General features: G+C 45.0%; 1 long non-coding RNA gene across 7 annotated transcripts in view; it reads right to left on the bottom strand.

The window, feature by feature from the left end:
• The window catches only part of LOC129383818 (uncharacterized), a 514476-nt gene that overhangs the window by 132583 nt on the left and 358630 nt on the right, over nucleotides 1-23263 (bottom strand). For all 7 annotated transcript variants that reach the window (XR_011890290.1, XR_011890289.1, XR_011890292.1 and 4 more), the window contains one exon: nucleotides 17296-17443. This is a non-coding gene — a long non-coding RNA (uncharacterized lncRNA). The remainder of the gene's footprint in view (nucleotides 1-17295; nucleotides 17444-23263) is intronic.

Below are 23263 nucleotides of genomic sequence, written 5' to 3'. Positions count from 1 at the left end.
TACATCGGGCAGTCTCAGCACACGGCGTCGATGAAGTCACCAGGCGCATTAACGACAAATACCGGCCGACTACACCTACCGAACAACACGCGCCGTACAGCGGCCTGCCTAACGCGAAGCTCGATCGTGACATCGACGTCGAGGAGGTACGCGCGGCCCTGCACGACCTCAACAGCCGGTCGGCAGCCGGCCCGGACCTCGTCACGAACAAGGCGCTCAAGAACCTCGATGACGGCTCGATTGAAAAGCTCGCAAAATACTACAACAAGTGCTGGAGAGCGGGCGCGCTTCCAAAGCTGTGGAAGACAGCCAAGACCATCCTGATCCCCAAGCCGGGGAAGCCGCCGGACACGGATAACCTCCGGCCCATCTCGCTCACGTCCTGCGTGGGCAAGGTGCTGGAGCACGTCCTGCTCAGCAGGTGGCAAGACTACCTGGAACGAGAAGGGCTGTACCCGGCCACTTTGATCGGCTTCAGACAGCATCTCAGGCCGCAGGACGCGATGCTGCAGCTCAAACACCAAATCATCGATGATGGGGGCAGCGCCCGCGACAACAAAGCCATCCTAGGGCTCGACCTGCAGAGCGCCTTCGATAAGGTGAAACACTCGGCGATTCTGTCCCAAGTCTCCAAGCTCAACATGGGGGAAAGATCCTACAACTACATCAAGGACTTCCTCACGGACAGGACCGTCGAGCTACAAGCAGGCGACCTACAGACGCAAGAGAAGAAGCTCGGGAGCACCGGAACACCGCAGGGATCGGTCATTTCGCCGATGCTGTTCAACCTGGTAATGATCGGAGTGGCCGAAAAGCTCGGGCGCATCGAAGACGTCAGGCACACCATCTACGCGGACGATATCACGATATGGGTGACCGGTGGCAGCGACGCCCACATCGAGGGTGCGCTGCAAGCCGCCGTCGACGCAATAGAAGACCAGCTGGAAGGCACCGGACTGAGATGTTCGCCGAGCAAATCGGAGCTTCTCATACTCCCACCTACCAAATACAGCAGAGGCAAGACCAGACAACGCGAAAACGAAAAAATCAGAATCGTGACCAAATCCGGCAACGTGATCCCCGAGGTCGGCAAAATTAGGATCCTAGGCATGGTCATCGAAAAGCACGGAAGGAACGGCGAAACCATCACCCGTCTCAAGGCAAAAGCAGCCAACGCGATTCGACTCCTCAAACGAGTCACTTCCCGAAAGGCTGGCATGAGAGAGGAGAGCCTAATTAGGCTCGTCCAATCTTTCGTCATCAGCCACGTCGCGTACGTTGCAGCCTACCACAGATGGCTGCAACACGAACGAAACAAGATCAACGTGCTCATCAGAAGAGCGTACAAGACGGCGCTGGGCCTGTTCGAGTCCACAAGCACGACCCGCTTGTTACAACTCGGGCTACACAATACGCTCGAAGAAATAGCCGAAGCGCAACGGACCTCTCAACTGGAGCGGCTGTCCATGACCAAAGCCGGGAGGAAGATACTGGACGATCTGGGAATAAGACGCTCGAACGAGGTGGAGATGAAGCTCCCCGTCCCCGAAGAGGTCCGACGCCAGACCAGAATGGACCCCATACCGAAGAACATGAATCCCGAGTTCAACAAGGGAAGAAGAGCGGCGAGGGCCAAGGCTCTCATCGACCAGCATGCCAACGACGAACACGCGCGGTACGTGGACGCGGCCGAATACCAACGGAACGCCTTCGCAGCGGTCGTCATAGAGGCGTCAACCGGCGCCACGAGGACGGCAGCGAGCGTGAGAAGCACCGAGGCGGAACAAGCGGAGGAGGTAGCCATCGCCCTGGCCATCGCCGACGCAGACTGCCACACGGTGCTGAGTGACTCAAGACAGGCGGTGCGAAACTTCGCCAAAGGGCAAATCTGCAGGGAGGCTGAGCGCGTACTGCGAGCGGTAAAACTAGACGAACGAAAAGTACGACTCAAGTGGTTCCCGGCGCACGCGGGCGACGCGTCGGAACGCAATGAGAACCATAATGAGACGGCACACGCCGCGGCGCGAGCGCTAACCAACCGCGCCCCGGCGACAGACCGTCCGACGTGGTTCGGAACTAAGGACCGCATGACGGATTACAATGAAATCGCGAAGGCCTACCGCTTGGCTCGCAGGACTCTTCCACCCCCGCACCCGAGACTGAGTCGAGCGGAGGCGGTAGTACTGAGACAGCTCCAGACCGGATCGCTACCGAGCCCGAAACTGATGAATCGCATGTACCCCGAGACATATCCGACAGATATGTGCAGAGTCTGCCGGAGGGAGACCGCAGACTACACGCACATCTTGTGGGACTGCATTAAATATCCAGAAGACGCTAAATCAAGAACACTCCCACCGCGGCTCGAGGCAGCCGCAAAGAGCTACGACCGAGACGATCAGCTCTGGGCCGTCCAGCAGGTCCTCGAGGCGCTCGAAAGGCACGGACCCAGCGAGCCGGCAACGGCGAGCGGAGACCCGCGCCGAGTAACGGCAACTTCGAGGATGACGTAGGCCCTCGTCGGGGCGCGCGAGCGCCCAACTGCAGGCATAAGTAAAGTTTCTCCAATCCAATCCAATTGCGAACGAAGAGAAAGCTACAGGCGCGTGCTGCTGCACAAGTGTTACGGCGCCAAGTAGTCCGCCAACGTTTGACAGTGCTTTTGGTTGCTCATAATAGGCGCTGAATCCACGCAGCTTCCACCTGCAACGGTTTCGCGTTTGCCCCGACGCAGAAGGGAAGAGCCGCAAAATAAGTAAATCTTTGCACTCGGAGGTGTGCCCTGTTTTAATTAACTGTTAATAATAAGGTGTTTATGGTTTAATTCTCTTCCCCAGCGTAAACTAGCGTTGATTAAAAGGCCAGACTCTTGTCAGAAGCGCTCTCAGTTGTGCGCGCTTTGCCTCCGTAGCTTTCCCTTCCTCGCTACAGTTTCGCACACCATGTGGAATGACAGGCGCCATGGGGCGTGTATACACCGCATTCGGGCTAAATTACGGAAATGGCAATTGCATATTTTCAATTTGCGACCTTGTTTCCCCCTCTTTTTCGCGAAACTAAAGCGCGCGCGCGCGCTGGAGCAAACTAGGTGTCGTCGTTTGTCACACAAGATGTCACTGCGGGTGGGCCGCCATACGCGTGCGCACAACTTGACACGTGACCGCGATATAAGCGCGACAGCGAAAGGACGAGGGCACGGCCACGACGCTAAGAGGCAATTACAGTCTCCATTTGTGCATGCGGAGCGAGCACTTTGCGAAAGAGATAGCGGTTCGTTGTAGCAAGCGCGTCGGATATAACACGTACGCATGCGAGAAATGAGGAGAAAACTGCTCAGGAAAATGAAGTCGAAGAAGGTTTGCAAAGCGCCTTGCTCTCGCGACTTCTTTTTTCCCCCTCGATATTCTTGACGAACAAGCAAGCATCATTAATCAGCATGCGCGGCGGCTACGTGAACAAACTATGTCATTAGCATAAGCAGCTAGCTGACCACTGCTCGAGCCATTTAACTGACGCTTGGGGTACGACGCGAATGATTCGGAAGTGCTTGCCGGCTCCTGGAAAGGAGTTATTTTTCTGCAGAATCCCTAATGAAAGCGCAAGCTATAATAGCAACTTGATTACGGCACTCATAGTGGCAGGATCCTTTTGAACGCGTCACAGGTAATCATATTTCATATAGGCGCGTATAGTTTGCTATTTTTCTGGGAAAAAATGGTAGTGCCCCGATAACCATAAAAAAACAATAGAAAGGAATTTATCCTAAGTTGATTTTGGTAATTTAGTTAGGCAATATCAGGTTATTTCTATCGTTAGGGGAAGTTTAGAAATAGTAGCGTAAATTTAGAGGAAAAAAACAAGAATTTTATTACTCTTTAACCCAAGGTTTTCTGCACACGGCAGACATCTATTGTGATCAAGCGAAAGGGGAGTTAGCGCATGTTTCCAGAAGTGTAGAAGCCCCACACCATTATTGACAATGGCATAACGCTATTTTATTATTCAGCGTTATGAACTTATAATCAACAACACTTGTTCATATGAGACATTCGTCTGGTTAAATTTATTTTGTTTTTATTGAGGGGTCTTTTGTAATCCACGTACGTTTGCATCTCTCTAGTACGCGCACGTGTGTTAAATAGACAAATGGGCAACGTGAGTATTTGTTGAGTGCACCTTGGGGTAGCCAGCTCTTGCATGTAGCACCCCTTACTGCTTCTTTAAAAGTTATTTAGCATCAGCTTACTGAATAACAAACCCAAGTGAAAACTTGTTTAGAAACCAAAAAAGAAAGCACTAAACACAACAAGCGGAAGAGAAAGAAAGAAAGCGATGATTGTTCTGTATAGCCCTTCACTTCTTGAGTTTGGAGATTATGATACAACTTGGTATACGACCCAACGTGAAACACTCGCTGTGTCATAACATGTTACAAAACGAACTGTTGACCTTAAACTAACAAAAAGCAGCCCCGGGCAGAACCGTGATATAGAAAGCGAACTGAGACCGTGAACTAAGCCCTACGCTTACATCGCCTGCCGACGCTTCGATTACGACAATAACCAACGTATTCATAAATGCATCTTAACTTGAAGCCCACGCTTGACTTGATTTAAGAGGAAGCTTTAGCTCGAGTGCTCCTATCTAAATACATGTAAAAGGAGAATTCGTTTTTCTCGGCAACCACTGCAGCAAATTTGACGAAGTTTGTTGCATTTAAAAGACAAACTTAAAATCTAGTGACTGTTGCTTTCGAATTTCTGATTTAGGTTGTGAATGTTTTATTAAAAATTGCCAAAAATCGAACATTTTCAAAAAACGAAACTATCACGTTTACGACTCTGTAACTCAACCACTAAACATGATAATACAATTCTGTGAATTGCATCTAATAGTACATTTAAAGCGGACAAAATTGATGTGTTACACATGAATGTCAAAAATATTTAATCATAGGGAAATACAACTTTTGCAAAACCGTTGTAACCGAAGTAACAAATTCACGTAAGATGTAAAATGACATATTTAATTTGTCCGCTTTGCATGATCTAATGGATGCCGTTTACAGAACCGTGATATCAGTTCTTGATGCAGAGCTATGAATTTGTAAACTTCGTGCTTCCATTTTTTTCAAACGGTCAAATATTTGAAAATCGATTTAAGAAAATTCAAGCCCTAAATCGAAATTCCGCTTCCAAAAGTCACTAGAATTTAACTTTCTCTTTCAAATGCAACAAATTTCATCAAAATCGGTCCAGGGGTTATCTCATAAAAACGTTTTTGCGTTTTACATGTATTTGAATAGGCCGCGTCGGAGTTGGGCCCGAGCTAAAGCTTCCTCTTAAAGGACGCCTGTCGTGAACGCACCAAAAGAAACGCAATGAGCGTCTTGGGCGCGTTCGCACCAGGCGTCGTTTATATCACGCCAAGCACGGGCTCCAAGTTAAGTTGCATTTCTGAATACGGGGGTAAAAATTTGTGTTTCATTCGCGCTTTCTTTCACATCGGTACTTAGCTCAAAGCGAAGGTTCTAGTGGGCGGACTTGCTCTCGGTCGCTCAAAAGTGGACAAGCGCTTTAAGAAATATAAAAACCGAACAAGATATAACATTTTTGCAGCATGCAAGCACTCCTAACAGAAGAGTTAGGAATAAGAAGCGACTTGAAAAGCAATTATGGCTCTAACCTAATAGTGGGCTCCAAGAGAATATTTTGTTATATAGATTACTTCGCAATACTGCCCGCTTTCATGAGAGATCATAGCAGGAAGGTCGCGTACAGAAGCATTCTCTAGCTCAGGATTTTGCGAAAAAGAAAAGAAAAAAACAAATCATATGTCAATATTTTGAACAGTTATGAGGTGTGCATGTAACATGAATGCAATTGCTGCAATATATTAACCACTGTAGCAGCCCTAACATCTGTCTAGCGCGCCTGGGCGACTACACAAATCAAATGAAGAAAACTTTCGCAGCCCATTTGAATACAAGCGTACGATCACAAACGCGAAAAGCACAAAAAAGCGAGGTAAAGACAAAGAGTAAGAAAAGAAAGGGGCAGGTGGAGTGGGTAAAAAAAAAACAGATTGACTTCTGTCATATGCACTAAAGCATAATTGCAATGTACGTTAAACTACGAATGCACCACGAATAACACGCTATCAAATAACTTAACGAACGATCAAACAATGGTTCAAGATCAGCTAGAAATAGACTGGTCGTTACCTTAACTGAGCTGGATATAGTTCCTTTTTTTTTTACAAGCAATGCCAAAAAAGTACCTAAAGACGCGGAATTCTTTACATACGGTTTTGCGTTGTTCCGTTCAGCAGTCACAAAATGAAAGTATGAGTATTGAAAACACCTTGAACTATGTTCGACGCCACGTCATTTCTGAGCCATATTTTCTTGCATTTCCTCTACCAGATGTTTTTGCACAAGTCGAAACTACGAAACTCATACTAAGCTGTGTTCCGGCATAAAACGAAACTCAATGTGGACAAAAAAAAATGTAAAAAAAAAGGAAACAGCCTGGTGTCACGCGGCAAACTGTCTGGAGGCTTTTTCACGCTTTTCAAATCTGAAAACGCCTACACAATAAAACTGTGCGCCAAACCTGTAGGGTGCGTAAAATTGGCCTTATCTATTCATGCCTATAGGAAAAGATGCCTACGATATCCGATGAACGTGACCTCGAAGGTGAGCAATAAATTTGAGCCATGGCATGCAATTTCCGGGTGCACCTCGCCTCCGAGTTTCGTCGTCGGAGAATGCTATCCTTCGTTTTCTTTTCTTTCTTTTTTAGTGTATATCCTGCTGTTTCGTTTCTCCTCGAGCGCTCTTTCTGTTTCAGTATAAACAGAGAAGTGCAATCGGCTGCCTGGTAGGATACCGCTGCTTCCTCGTTTTGCATTTTGAACTTCGAGTGCCCGCGAAACGCTCCACGACTTCGAAATGAATCCCTACGCAAGCGCAGGCTTCCAGCGCTTTTCAATGCTGATATCGTGACAGGTATCTTCGAGTAACGAAACAAACAAGCAAAAAACATATTGTTTTCGATTTCTATGTGAGAAATGTAGAACGCAGAGGCAAACAAGAAGCAAATGAAAAAGAGGAAGAATAACAAGCATGGTTCAAAAGGAATCAACATAAACAAGATGGTTATAAAACAAAACTTTGTCATAGAGAAGTGGTGCTTCCATGACTTCTCTCCTCTTGATAGGTCGCAGCATGGAAATATTTGCTGAGCCGCCTATGATTATCATTGGGAAAAGAAACCGAAAAGGTAATCCTGCTAAGCTTTCTCCATGTTAAGGATAATCCACCGTATTTTCATGATTATTTCTGCTTTAATAAACGAAGAAAGTCAAGTAAGGAACGAAGAATGTCTACCCCCCTCCCCCGCCCCTAGATGAGATACCCTGTACCTTGATGCTTTGCTTTACCCTAATTGTTATTATTGTTTAAGTTCCTTTCATTTAGTGTTGTTTATTTCTAGTTTGCTGCTACATTATATACATATATATATATATATATATATATATATATATATATATATATATATATATATATATACGTTCGCTTTGTTTTGTATTCTCAGTTATGTTTGTTATTATATTGCTACCTTTCCTACTGGGAAGCAGTCAGATTTTTCACCTAACCCTCACATTGGTAATGTGCATCATAAAAAAGCGTTGCCGCCATAGTGAACTAATAATCACTATGATTATTAATAATAATAATATTTTTCCTCGAAGGTGTCTGTATAAGAGAGAAGCGTCGTGAAAAATGTGCTTAAGCCGTTTAGCAAGATGGTATTTGTCGAGTTTGCTCAATATGCTTAAGGAAAAGCTCATATCAAGCAAGAACAGCTGAATTTTCAGGTTGGGTTTCATTTTGGTGTTTATTTCATAGCCTTGTACTCAATGCAGAGACTGCGAATAGCTTGCTCTTTGTTCATATCAGAGTTGTGCGGCTGCCAAAGTGAAGTTTAGGTTTTCTTTTAGCAACCTATAATTTTCTATTTATCTTTCACTTAGCATCGACCACACACTCACGTCTTCGTAGAACGCATTGGGCTGAGTTCTGCAAGGTTAATTGGACACTGATGGGCTATCGCTATCTACAAAGCTCTTCTTGTTTCCTTTTTGTTTATTTCTAAGCAGCTCAGGATAAAGGTTCTTGAATTTAAAAAAAAAACAAGAAGAAATGATGACACACGGTTTCTTAGTCTTATGTCGCGTTACCTGGACGCCAGAAACACCAAAAACTCTGCCTATGGTTCCTTATCGCCTTTCTTTAAAAGAAGAAATTCTACAGCGGTTGGGAGGAGGCATGCAAGGTAGGTTTGAAAAAAACTGGAGACGATTATTTGATATAGTACCGCACTGAAATGGCCGGCTAATAACTAAGAGATCGCCTGAGCAGGCGGTAAATTTACAAAAAAAAAAAAGAAGCTTAAGCATCATGAAAGGTGTATCCGACAAACAGAAGCAGTAAAATTTATGCGTAACTTCACTCGGGAAAACCTGATAAGTGTACGTCTGCGCACGCAAGTGTTTCTTTGCTTTCAGTTCGCATACGAGAAAATCAAAAGCGATGATGTGGGGAGACATTTACAAGAAAACTATGTTGTAAAAAGTTACCTGAACCAGGTTTAAATGCCTCTGAAGCACGGACCTAAGCTGTCCTCGCCGTTCTTCGCGTATTGGTTTCACGTTGTTAGGGGAGTAACGTGGAATGACAACCCCGGTTAACAGCCATCTCACGTAACATCACTCGACTGACCACTTAAAGCTAGCACAATAGAAATGAGAAGCGCGCGTTTCACAATAATATGGGACCCTGTCGATGTATCAGGTAGCCTGTCTGAGGCAGATTTAATTTTCCGCTATTAATGCTACCGACGGGGCCTATATTTGAACTCACGATACCAGGAGTGTGTGATGGGTACTTAACGGACACGGGAACAGCGAAAGCGAGACACTCTCGAAAATCAGAAATGTAACGTCCTATTCAGAGGAACACGACGTGTATTCGTGTGCATGCTCACCCTTGACATCATGTTTTCTTTCTTTCTTTGGAAGCCTTATGAGCCCACAACCTAACTGAGGTGTCTGCCGAAGTTTCTCATTCTGCATCGTCAGACGCATGCAACTTTGTTAATTTACGGGACAACAGGCCTGAAACCCCGGCTCTTAATTATTGGGACTATATGGACACAGAGCAGGAGGAATAGGAAGCCCGTTGAAATTTGGTTGAACTAGTGGCCTCACATGGCGAACGGTTTATCATGTGTGCAGCTAATTATGTTAGCCCAAGCATTCCGTTTTTTTTTTTGTACTCCTTAGAAGAGGGAATAAACTTCACAGTAAGAACGGCATTTCAAGACGGCACACAAAGTATGAACGACAAACACACACTGCGCTGCGTTTTTTTTTGTGTCCCGACTTGAAGCACTGTTCTTTCTGTGATAGTGAACCAACTAGCACGTCAGTGAATCCGAATAAACTTCGTGACGGCTAATTCTTCCCGCTAATTGTTTGGATTCTGCCAGTCAACATTTCGTGCTGCTCGCAATACTGGAAGCCTTCCCTGTTTTCGCTAGGAAAGGGCGGATGCTTTGTACTACCAATGTAATGTAATTAACAATTACGACGTACCCAAAACGAGGTTGTTCAACGCTCGCTGCACGATAATTAATGTTGACGCTGCTACGATAGCGTACTGGATGCATCAGTCTTCGAGTTTCGGGCTTAGAGTCTTGCGTGACGGGCGACAAAATTGACGTCGCCGCCAGATTTGCGAACGCACGGAAGCATTCGTCCTCATTAGGGGTGCTGTTCAAGAATTTGCTTTGTAGGAAGCGCCATAGTACACGGCTGCAATTGCTAGGCAAGTTGATGAGGTTGTAAATGAGGCTACACCACATAACAGGCGTTAGCGCCGCCGCTACGCTAAGTGCAGGGTGTGGCGTCAGTCGCGAACAGTGACGTATCGCGCTGCTCTTGCCACTTGTTAATTACTCATATCATGCTAATGCTGCCAGAGCACTTTACCGCGAGCATTCGTTTACGACCTCTTGGGTCAGACCTTCGGCAAAGCACGGAATCCCGGCGTTCAGTTTGTAATTAAGAGAATTACTCCAACGATTAACCCTTTATTTCTTTTCACAGTCGAGAAATGTTCATAGGAGTGAAGTTTCAACTCATTAAAAAGGAAATTCGACAAAGTCCTCTTCAGGAAATATAAAAAAAGCTCAGGCTGAGTTTTATGAAGCTTTCCAACGAACAATCATATTCTGATGGATCTGCGATTTCGCGATGATGCATGGGGTCCAAGTCATGGTTGTCATACTTTAGACTGTTACCTAAACTAATTAACATACGTGATTAACCCGCGTTTCTCGAACCATCTATTAAGACTTTACATCGTTGCGCAAATATAGCAGATGAAAGATTCGACGCTTCAGAGGAAGTTCAGCAGATTACTATTAGCTCCTTAATTATCGCAGTCGAAGTATTGTGCGACATCATGTGCTGCAACACAGCCGTCACAGTAATGAAATAATTTACCTGTAAATAAAAGCATTTGCCATGAGATTTTTAATCGCTTAAATGACAGGCGAACTGCAGCTTACCCAGGATACGAAATACGCGTTTATCTTACTTTGTACCCACTCATTCAATAATTTATGGCACTCAAGGTCGACAGGCAGTGCACATAGAAGCTTGGTTCAGTGTTCATCGAAGAGTGCGTTCTTTATACCGAGTTAAGAAAAATTTCTCCGGTACACCCCTTCTCACTTGAGCATCTCAGAGCTCGCTACTTTCCACAGTCGCTAAATTCAAGCGGTGCTTGCAGATGTTGCCTCTCGGCAAGCAGTTGGGCTCGGGAGCCAGATGAGACATATGGGGTCCCTCGGATCTAGCATTTCGCTGTACAGCCCGTGTGACCCTTCTATGTGTGCGCTTTACTTGGCAATTGTCTTTTAGCACGGTACTAGATCCGTTCTTGCTTACGTCATTCGGACTTCGCTTACACCGAGACAGCTCGCTGCACAAGCGCAGCCGAAAATAACACCTTCTTGTCTACAGTGACCATGTGGGACAGCTATTGTGACTGCGGAAAGAATCGAGGCAGCGCTCTTCTTTTTGCTTCATTCGCTACATATATATTCTTTAATTTATGCAACATGAGATTAAACAAATAGTGAAGACGTTACGTACGCTGGCATGCACGAAAAGGAAGTGTTCAGCATATTTATTTTCTACTTTTTTATGACTGAGGTCCCGGCGTTGCCTGATTAGTTCCGTGTGTCAACACGAGAGCCAGAGAGTTGGGTCTCACCTAGTCTGAGCGTAAGAGCCGGGACAGACACAGCACTGCAAGCGCTGCCACTTAGCTTTGTTTCTTTTCAATCTGTACGCCTTAGATATAAGCTAGCAGAGAGCTCAGGGACCACATGTCTTTTCGGGGATGGATAACAGGCCATCAGGGACCAAGGTAGCAAATTCTGTGCAAGTGGAAACTCGCGAGAGAGGCGTACGTCATCTACTAGCAAGAGCGATTGCCTTGTGGGGCCCTCGTATGAATTTGTCTGTCTCCTCAGATCAGTGTCGTATAAGAAAAATGCAATTATGTTACTGTGTATTGAGAGGCAGCTTTCATGTGGAGAATCGGCAGATAGATATCATACCGACCAACCAGCCCACCGAACGCCTCAGGTACTACTCACTGACTCAAAAGAAAGAAGCTACTGAAGGGCTTGTGTGGCACGGACACGCGTAAGAGGACCTGTCACGAGGAAAGCACTACAAGTTGCGGCGTCAAAAATAAAACAGCTATCACGATTGAACTGTCAAAAACACTAAACAATGGCTATAAGCAAAACTCGCAGTTTGCCACGTAGTCCTGCGCCGCGTAGACCAAAAATAAGCTTGCATTAGCAATTTCATTTCTGCCTCGCTTCAAGTTATTTTGCTGTTCCCTTCTGACAGTTTGCAATACTTTGCTTAGCAGATGGATAATAGAATCTGTACTTTCGCTTTTGGTTGTTAAAAAACATGTGTTCATTTCGAATATTCGAAAGCAGCTAATAGTTCTTTTTCGAATGCGAATAGGTAGTGTACAGTATTAGAATGCCTATCGATTCGTATTCAGTACTTCGAGTGTACGCCACATCTACTCGAAATTGTTTTCGGAAAGAAGTTTGAGGCAAAAGGTTGTTCTTCACGTCTCGCCGACTTTTATTCCAAAGCGCGTGGCTTAGAGTCAATAATTAAAATGTAAAAAAAATACAATTCACAACTAATCGCTTTCGCAATGATCGTGGGAACTGGGATGCCGGTTCTCCAAAAAGTTTTTTTTTCAGTCAGAGGCGATCATTTTCTCTCGAATGGCGTAATATTAGTCATCTAAGATAATAAACGCACCAGCGCGCGCTATAACCACTTTTCGTCTCGGACTACGGACAAAGAGAGGACGGAAAACGGAAGAAAAAGGCTTGACAAATGAGGACATTAAGGAGTTAACGAAAGGATGCCCGTGTAAAGGGAACAGGGCCCTGTTATATGCGAGGCAGACGTCCGGCCTAAGGATGGTTGCCTGCTTCCGTGCCGCTAAGACTTTCCAATAAGGCTTTCCTTGCATCTTCCAAGGCTTTCAACCCACGGCTTAGAGCAGCGTCCTCAAACAATGGCGGCCTAGCGCCGCTTCCTAGACGAGCCGGACAATGTGGTGAGCGAAGATAGGTTAGAAAGTACGTGTATCTCATACCACCGCCGTCATACGTTGGGGAGGAGGAACGAATGAACGAAAAAAATAGCAACGGTGGGAGCACAGGAGAGGAGAATGAGGCGTATAGTGCATGGGTCATAGAACTAACTTTAAAAAACAATATAAGGAGAACACTAAACAGAGCCAACTAAGTTTGCGTCTGAGGACAGGTTATTTACAAACCCGGGAATGAACTAAAAAAGGAGAATAGACGATATTGGTCAGCCATGAGCTATGCGAAGAGATGTCAGATGGCAGTAATATAATAAAAATAACATACAGTATACGTATTACATCAAGAGAAGGATAATTCACATAAACGTGTGAAAGTCATTGTTAATTCCAAAAGAACTTTATTCTTTGTTTTCTTTTTTGGAAGGCAAGTGTCTGTGAGAATGCGGCCTCAAGCTTGTTCGTGATGGCCGTAACGTGAAAGAAGAGTGACGAGCTTTGCTTCTGACCGAGACTGCATGTGCCTGGACCAGAAGCAATCATAATGAACCAACCGACTTGCAGTGGCCGAGAGAAAAACATGCTTCCCAAGCCACACGCCTAGCATGCTAGTAAAATGGACGGGCTGACGCATGAAATGTCCGACCCACTTTAACGCCTTCTGGATAGCAGTCCTGCGCACTCTGCTTTATGAAGTCATGCTACTTAAACCGAAATTTCCATTGCCTAGCCAGGCGTGGCGAAAGCAGGGACGTCAAAATCACGATGGCTTACTCGAGAACATCCCCATTAGATTCTATGGCAGTCGGGCACGGTAGCGTGGCGCCATGGATCGAAGTGCACAGGCTTTGTGCTATCTAGGAGGCGTGCCCATATACAGTACGTACGAGGTACAGCAGCACACACAGTAACAAGTGACCTGAGTTGTTGACGAAACAGTCCTGCCAACCTAGTGGTTTCCAGAAACCACTACGTTAGTCCGTCGTTTTCTTTCGCTGGTCTATGTATCTTTTCTGTTAGTATGACACTTCCCTCTAACATGAACAGCAAAAATAAAGAAATGACTAAAGAGCAACGACAGCTATGAAGCAGGAGGAAACGAGTGCGCCTGGCTATCTCGTTTATGCGCAGGTTTATTGTAAAAATGTGTTGAACTCATCGTAGTAGCTTAATGGCTACAAGGTTGCGCTGCTGCTGCAGCTGCAAAATTCGAGGTCGCGCCTTCGATGCCGAACGTGGCGGCCGCATTTCGATGGGGCGAAGTGCCGGAATGCTCGTGTACTTAGGCTAAGGTGCACATTAAATAATCCCAGGTGGTCAAAATCCACGTGGTGACTATGCCCCGCTACGACATACCTCACAATTAGATAGTGGCTTCGGCATGCAAAATCTCCAGAATTCATTACAGCGAAACCTGTATATGACTAACCTTCCGTAGTTTTTTTCGGCGTCCGGTAACAGAAAAAATCGTCACGTGGGCCGATCCTGGTGATATTGCAGACAGAGTCCAAGCTCAATGGCACATACCGCTTTTGGCTCGAGAACCTGTAACGTGTCCTTCAACTATTCTTGTCCCACGTGGGACCCCAAGAGGCCCCAGACATACGGGTAAGAACAGATGTTCCTGAAAAAAAAAAATTGCGTTCAAATTTTTCAGTGCCGGCTCCAACCGCGCATACGTGCTAGTGCCACTGCTCGCGCGTTCGTCGTCTTCTTCCACAGCTGTCTCCGTTGCCGCTCATCGTTGCAGCGCTGAAATCACTCCTCTTCTGTCGCCGTAATTGGGAGGCCGCCTCTACGGGGGTATGAGCCATTGATTAAGGGAGTGTGAGCCATTCGACAGCTGCGTTATCGATGGGGCGGACACGTTTAGTTTGTACACCCGAAGAATAACAACATGCGTACGAGGAGCGCCGGAGGGAACAGCAACGAGAATGTAAACGGCGCCGGCACGAAACGACCACCGACGAATAACGTTACCGCGATGCTGAACGAAAACGAGAACCGTGAGCCCGGGCACCTCCGAACGCGCAACGACGCCATACTCGCAACGCAAGAAATGACAACTATTCCACTCTGTGAAGATGGAATGGCAGCGAAAGCACTTTGCTTTTCGTTTGAGAGCTTTGACTGTCGTCAGCTTTCACTGCCTTTCCATCTTCACAGAGTGGAATGACTGTCACTTTTCTTTCATTTTAAAACAGACTGGAAGATAGCCCCGTGTGTGTGGGCGGGGGTGGGGGGGGGGGGGGGGGTGAAAGAGAGAGATAGAGACATTGTATGCATCTTATTTCAGAATAATTTTATACGTCAATAGTTGTTTTCTTGAGAAATATGCGATAAGTGTCTGAAACGCTTGTGTCATCTTTCGCTGTGTTTCTGTTTAGAGTTTTGAGTGTCTGTCTTGCTTACGTCGTATTGCAATGTGTTTCTTTTACTTGTCTGAAGTTGTGTGACTTGCGATTTGCCGTGTATCATATCGGAGCTCAGATAAAGTTTAGATGTCGCCTGTGGCATATAAAACAAGTATACTCATTAAACTGGGTTACACAGAGAGCCTGACATCACCTGCCAAAGAAATCGATATGCACAGTTGAACAATTAACAAAACCCTACTAATGAAATATGTAGTAAATAACGTTTAACCACATATTGCAATTCACAAAGTAAACACATTGAGTTCCTAAGGCAAACCCACTTGCAAGGAATTGTGAAACACGCTGGTACTCAAATGTTCTACGACGTATGTGTCATACGTCTCTCTGCATGCAGGGCTTCTCACCTTCATTATCCTAACGGAAATGATAAACCGCCTTCGTCCTTGAAACACCGCTGCATCGACGTTTCACAAAGTGCATGCGCCTGAACTTGTGACTGCATTTCGGCATAACTTACAAATGATGTCTAGTACACAAACACGCTCATTACATGACAATAATGTTGTGTGACCTGTGCGGTGCACTGACATTGAGTGAGATTGCGCGTGCAAAAAAAAAATTATGACAACTATTTACATGCTATTTATTTGCGTATATCATTTAATTACCCCGCTCACCATACCTTTACTTAGCACAGATACCGACACGCGCTTTGGAGTGGCCTAATCTAATTTTTTTTTCAAATGCCTATTTTCAGAGCTCGCTTAAACTGGTGTACAATACATTTCAAGTTGCCAAGCACTGTCATAATAAATAAATAAATAAATAAATAAATAAATAAATAAATAATAACCACAATAATAATGATTAACATATAAGTATAATGCAACGTTCTAAAGCACCAGCAGTCATACTCGAGGGATTTGCTTTATGTGTTTCCTAATGGTGAAACTTTCACGCAACAGAAGGTGTACTAACCACTAACACAACTCCGGCTACCCTTCCGAGGTCGATTTCGCGTAGGGAAGCAGCTGACGAGAAAAGGGACCTCGCGACGAGAACCTAGCGCTGTGTTTAGCACGTTGGAAGACCTAGCAGACGTAGATACCGATTTCACATTCCAGACAGAGCGTCAAAGTTAGTGCGTCCTTATGGCATGTTAGTTTACGGCCGCTTTCGGCATTGGTTCCCTCCCATCCTTCCACCACGCGAGCTCCGATATCTTGCATGAAGATGCGGCTAAAAGCGGTTAGGCAGCAAAATCGTCTGAACTAATCTTGTCCGTGTAGCTTCGTGACGCGTTTTTAGACTGCTTTATTTCTTTTTGTCAGATGTAGTGGCCGTTGCCGGTAGAAAATACAGCTATGCTAAACAACCCAACTTCAGCTGTTTCGAAAAACTCTTTGGAAAAACATGCGATTCGTTTGTGAGTTAACGGGAACGTTTCGGCATCACCGCTTTTATATATTCGGTTCAGACCCGGTCGTAACAGAGCTCGACCGTAATCGGATTTCTGCTTCCATAAGTATTAGCAATTTCCACGCCCAAACGAAAGTCTTTTACGCCCTTCCATAAGCACGACGGTAAGAAAGATAAAAAAAAACAAATGCACAAGAGAGGCGAGTTGACATCGTGACATGTCCAATACAGACAAAGGCGTCTGGTAAGCAAAGGCAACGTAAAAGCTTTTCCCGAGCGTGAAAAGCATTGTTCAGGCTTTCGTGCACTTACGACATACAACTCCACGCACTCAAGTATTCTCTGTATAAGGCTTGTTTTTTTATTATTATAGCGCAAATGAACTGGGTGTATACCGAGGGCGTGGGAAGTATAGCGGCAAGACAGGTGATGTCAAAGTTTTTTATCCCGCAAGTTTCGTGCTGCTGTGCATTACGAAGAGTTCTCGAAGGTGACAAGGCAGAATTTCTCGTGTTTTTTACACAAATATCGCAGTATGCGGCAATTCTACCATATGACGTGAAAGAACATCGCTGAGAAAGATGTCACCGAATTTCGCTTCTCGATTCAGTCTCGAGAAATCGAGAAATGTTGAAGAGTTTTGCTGAAGAAACGCGAGCGATGACTGCACACCTCTGTTTAAAGCAGCCATTGGTTATTTTCCATCTTTCCTTTCAAATGTCTGAGGACTTACATCAAGACGCTCGTTTCAAACAGTGTAAAGTTACTTACCTTGGGCTTGAGGAGGAGGCGTATAGGGGCACCGTGATTGTTCGACCTCTTCTTTCAATGTCTGGGTCGGATATTTGATGGACTTGTGTTCGCAAAGGTGTTGATGAACATGGAATGGCTCATATCAGCATCTGCAGGTATCTTTGTTCTGCGTGACAGAAAAAGTAAATTTCTACATAAATACAGAATATATAATGTCTGCTAATAGGTATAGCGCTACAACCACCAATGTATTAATAAAGCAGTTAGAAATGTTCAGCAGATTATTTATTATATATCCCTTTATTATATTTACTCAATCGGTATGTTTAACTGGGTGTGTGTCTCCATCTTTGGCCAGTCTTCAAGAATAGGTACCAAGTAGCAATGGGGCATATCAGGTAGAATTCTTAAATCGAATTAGATAAGTGCCACCTTACCTGTGTGTATACACCTGTCATTACCATTCGTCCCTCGAGAAGCACCACATTCGACTTTGTCCCCCATGTGATCGCTCTGTAGACGTATTACGCTGTGCATCGGCCTGATTCAGTGTACGCATTTCGTCATAACTTCTGGGCGGTGTAGTGCAAAAGCCCAAAAGCACATGTTATATTTGTGAATAACCACAAATATACTGTGAGGTTACACGTTGCGTAATATGTAAGATAACACAATCGAACGCATCGTAATTAGTTGTAGAGGATTTTAATGCACACCGGCTTGAATAAATCTTCGCTTCACAATGATTCCAGGATGTAGGCTTGATCTGCATATCTTTAGTAAGCAACAATGAAGAACACGAGAACAAAGCGCTAATAACAAGTTTTGGTTTCGTGCTTGCGGTCAGTACATATAGTTCAAGTTAAAAAAAAAGACACACACACAGCCTGACTGCACTAGGGCAATACCCTCTGTCACAGGCGGCTACCGCGGAAGATACAGGATTTAATTTCTTGACAAAATAATAGGTAAGCAGCTCACACAAATTTTGTTACTACTGTTCATCTCGAATACCTTGTGATCTCTCTAGTCACATTGTGCACCTTCTTGGATAGAACTGGGCTCAGCTGTAAGAATAAACCTAAGCCTAAAGTACCGCTGTGCATTGATGTTCCTTGGAGTAATGCGTTTTGCGCACAGATGCTTTAATTTTACAGGGAACGTTATTATCCGACGTCACCCAAGTACACCGATTAACTGAGTACCTTTAAACAGCTGAAGCGAGTCGGTGAAGGCACATTACTTTGCCAAAAGATGCATATAGGCTTCAAAATTATTCACTTTTCAAAGTTCATCTACAATGGGTTTTAGGACATAGCACTGACCCTGTAAATGCCATGGCAGATAGCAAAACACACTAAAACAAGAAGAAGAAGCATCCCCCGATTCCTATTATACCGTACTCATTTACCTTTAGCCTAGCATTCACACACTCAACTCCGCGAATTACATATGTGCTCTTACTCCCCCGTGCCCACTTTCTGTCTCCTGTAGCTTCAAAAGGGTGGAGGAAGTTTTCCTGAGAAGGCGATGGGCTGGGGCAGCAGCCATCGTTGCCATCACCGGCAAGTGGAAGCGCTTTATCAAGTATGACGTGACCTGGTCCAACTGTGCGACCCATGCACAAGACATCCACGTGTGTCAACTGTTGTAGACTTGTCAAAGCACCCGACACATCCGATAGCCCTTGCTCAGACGGACCGGTCATCGCTGTGACCGGCATGCTGACTTCAGCAAGTGGAGTGGTCATGACTGTCCACTGCACAACCTGACTAGACTTCCTGCCCGATGCGGGGTTCCATATTTCCTTGAAAAGGCAAATCCGTAGGGCTGATCTAAGCCGTGAGCCCAGCGTCACTAGTAATGGCAGCGTTCTTTCTTTGCTTTGTTTTTTCATAACTCATTGGTCAAAGGGAGCACCAATGTCCCGTGGTAGCTTGGGCGTTCTTCTACCTAATCAGCTTATTCGTTTTCCACGTACAAGCTGACTAGGGAAACCACAGAGGCACTAGAGATACCAGGCTCTCTTTTCTTTCCGCCGCCCGGCATTCAGACATACCTCAACAGCTGACTGCTAAACTTCTTAAAGTTCCACCACCAATATATTCGGTGACTTCGTTTGTACTAAAAATTAGCACTGATGTCGCATTTCTCATCCTCCGTTTTAGGGTAGCAAACCGGATATTCGGAATTTGTCTTTCTTTTTAACCCTAACTTGCTCTCTGACCTTGCAGGCTGAGCTCTTTCCAGCATCTCTCAGTGCAGTGTAGTTAACCGCGCTCAGCCTGGTTAACCTCCCGGCCTTTCAGTTATCACTTCCCTTTCTCTCTACTTTCTTACTGTCTGTCGAACGTGGAGAGAAAGAAGCAAAATGCGTGCAGAGCTTCTTTTCATGGTATAGAAGCACGTACGGCGACTCCAGAATGGAGCCTTAGCGCGGATAAATCCGTTTCAGACTCGCTATTGAATTTTCCCCGAAAAGCATGCACATCTCGGGATGGTAGCAGGAGCATGAAGATTCAAAGAAAAAAAAACACTAAAAAGGAGAACGTGTACTGTGATCTGTCGCATCGAGTGTACTGCCAAAACCCTCGAGGCTTGAAAAGCAACATGCGAGCTTCCGCACGCCGTGTTGTGAATAACGCCGAGTTTGAGTCGACCACGTCCAAGCTTGAACGAGCTATGCTCCGAAGGTACGCGGCTCTTCACAAAGCTTCAGTCGCATCTTCCGACATGTTTTTTTGAAGCCCGATGCCAGCACATGCTGTCAAAAACACTTCCGGGGTGTGAAGAAACTGCCTAGCTTTTTATTTTTGACGCCCTAATGCATCGGTTTTGTAGTCGCTGCCAGGCAAAAGTTGTAAACAATGTCGTGGTCAGCATTTGCTAAGAAATATCTTTTTTTTTTCTTTTAGTGTAATCTGAATTTGATTTCATTAGTCCATCACTCTGCCTTGGAGGTGTATGGCGCCAATTTGAACCTCTAGAACGTCGGTTAATGATATGAGTGGATAAACCTTAACGCTTATCAGTAGAGAAACGTCTCTCTTTTCGAGTAGTGTACCATTGCGTAAACCAGACGTGCAATAACCAATCAATAAGCCCACAGTCATTAGTAGAACGCGGCATGAAACGTTGTATGCAGCAAGTTAAATTTGTTCAGCGCTCACGATTCTGTGAACGTTGCCGCATGACGCAGCAACGTTCACTGACGCAGCATGAAAAACTGACCTTACGGCGTCAAGAGCGCATGCGCAGCAGACCCGTCAGTGACATGCTGCCAGTATGCCGCTGCACTTGTATTCCGCACAACATTTAGGGGATTGCCAAAGTCAATGTCACTGCGAATTTTTCCAGTGAATCTTAGAGGAAAGCAGGGCATTATTCTGCTCTACGTCATTCACACAATAGAATGTTTTTTCTACCGCCTTTGATCGTGAGAGGCAAGCGCGTTTGTCACGTTACAAACGCAACAAACTTGTCACCATGGTTGCGCTTCAGCCCACTAAGGACTTATTATATACCGGCATGCTTCGCAACAGCGGTGGCCTTGTGGAACTGGTCATGAAGACGAGTATGCCTCTGGAACGCTATACAGATCCTCCTGTGGCTTACAAGATCCTCCTCTTGTGTGCCGTATCGTATACGGTTGACTGAGTGGGGAAGATGTGTGACGTTTGGATGCATGGGATGAGTTGTAGAGACAAGGATGCAAAAGTAAGATTGCTATCCCGCACGATCGTTGTTCCATCGTTCTCAAATTCGTCGTTGGCATTCATTGCGGATTAAAGAAAAAAATCGTGTGTCGGTCAGAGTGCGACAACCCGCTTGCCAACGCCTCTTGCTTGTTTTAGAGAAAGGCTGCACGGCAAGTTCCCCGACAACTTCTTTTTTAAGTCGTGCGCCTTGGAGAAGCTTCCTTTCGAAAATCTTAGCTGCATGACTGTATCGCGAGTTGAGCCTTTTTTGGGCAGATTATTTCTGTTGATATTTAGAGAAACGATGAACTAAACAAATTACATCGAAAGAGACAGAACAAAAAGAATTTGAATAAGCGCCGTAGTGCACACGCTCAGGTAAGCACGTGTAGGGATGCAACAAAATTGATGAAGTTGTGGCACAGGTGCTTGAAACAACGCGTCGCTTGCTTGTTGACAACTAGACTTCCTGAAAAATTGGTCCTCGCTGTGAACTATTGAGTACCAAAACGAACACCGAACGGAAGTCTTTATTATTTTCCTATATGTCGCAGGTAAATCCACGATAATCAATTTTCCCTTGACAGTTTCTATATCCCGCATGAGGGTACCAAGTGGAGCCCATGCGAAGATGTCAAAGTTGGGATGTGTACCTGCCGCTTTCCCTCGGCCCATTATTTGCTTTATCCGGTTCGGGTCCGTGCGGCCGTTAGAACGAACGTCTGATAAAAACACTGATAAAACAGGTGCCATTTATCACAGGACGATTTGATTTTTCTTTCGCGAAAAGGCAATCCCCGAGAGCTCCACGTGGGTGCTTCTAAACAAAAGGATCCGTTTATATCACCAGTGCAGCCGCAGCTACTGGCAAATGCCACGATATCTCGAGGCTGGCTTGCACCTTGCAATAGCCAAGCATCGCAGCAAGTGACGTTTGAACTTTTAGCTTATCTGGCTTTAGCACAGGCAGTACTGGCGAGTTCTTTACTGGCGCACAGTTACGTCGACTGTGCTGGCTAGCTGCCGCCGTAACTGTGCCCTAGTTTATTACTCGTTTATTTATTTTTTTGTTCCGTGCGCTGCCATATGTTCACGACGTGCCATTTTGTGCTACTTGGTGTCTTATAAGTTATGACCGCAAAACTAAGTTTGTCGTAACGAAATATCGATCCGAGTTCGTCATCGTTCAGAGTGTCGAAATAGCAGAGTAATGGCCTGGAGGCTATTTTACAACCAGTTCTTCACGCCGTTTTCGGGGAAACCTGCCTGCCTTCTTTTTTCACTTTTTCGTGCGGTCATAAGCGTTATGGTGATTTCATTACGACTCCTACATGGAACAATTTTACGGCCAGCTCGTTCGATAGCCCTGCGACTAAGGTAGAGCGAATAATAAAGTTGCTTCCTCGCAGCTTTTGTCGAATACGACGAGTTTCGGTGCAACCGTTTTATTGCGTCACCATGAGCTTCGAATTATCAATATTGCTTTTGACTACAGAAGTGACAGTAATATACTTCTGGCGAAAGCATTCGAAGCGGCTTTGTTCATTGAAGCATCGTAAAACATTAGGGGCCTTTTAATGGAAGGATGTTTTTTGTCCTACTCTAGTCGATTCGTGTCGCACGCTGCTCGACACAGGCTCATTTTTACGCTAACGTAATTCGGCAGTCAATTCGGCTGACCGCTAAACAGGGGTCAAACATTTAGCTTACTTAGAGCTGAAATGTTCTGCACGTAGTGTTGTATATTTTCGCTGACAATTCTTGGTTGCTAGACGGTAAATAAAGCAACCATTTTCATATATATACACGTTGGTGCTATCTATCTATCTATCTATCTATCTATCTATCTATCTATCTATCTATCTATCTATCTATCTATCTATCTATCTATCTATCTATCTATCTATCTATCTATCTATCTATCTATCTATCTATCTATCTATCTATCTATCTATCTATCTATCTATCTATCTATCTATCTATCTATCTATCTATCTATCTATCTATCTATCTATCTATCTATCTATCTATCTATCTATCTATCTATCTATCTATCTATCTATCTATCTATCTATCTATCTATCTATCTATCTATCTATCTATCTATCTATCTATCTATCTATCTATCTATCTATCTATCTATCTATATATGCACACACAGTAGCCCCGGCTTGCGGGGCCTAGATTTCCTACCTAATTAGCTACAAGCTGTTAATTTTACATATTGTTCCACAGGTCACTTAAGCAGTCTCTTTACAATAAAGCATGCATTATTTATTTAACATTAT

Source organism: Dermacentor andersoni, chromosome 9, assembly GCF_023375885.2.
Source record: "Dermacentor andersoni chromosome 9, qqDerAnde1_hic_scaffold, whole genome shotgun sequence".
Lineage (NCBI taxonomy): Eukaryota > Metazoa > Arthropoda > Arachnida > Ixodida > Ixodidae > Dermacentor > Dermacentor andersoni.
The sequence above is the reverse complement of the archived record's forward strand: the minus strand, read 5'-3'. Positions and strand labels throughout refer to the sequence as shown.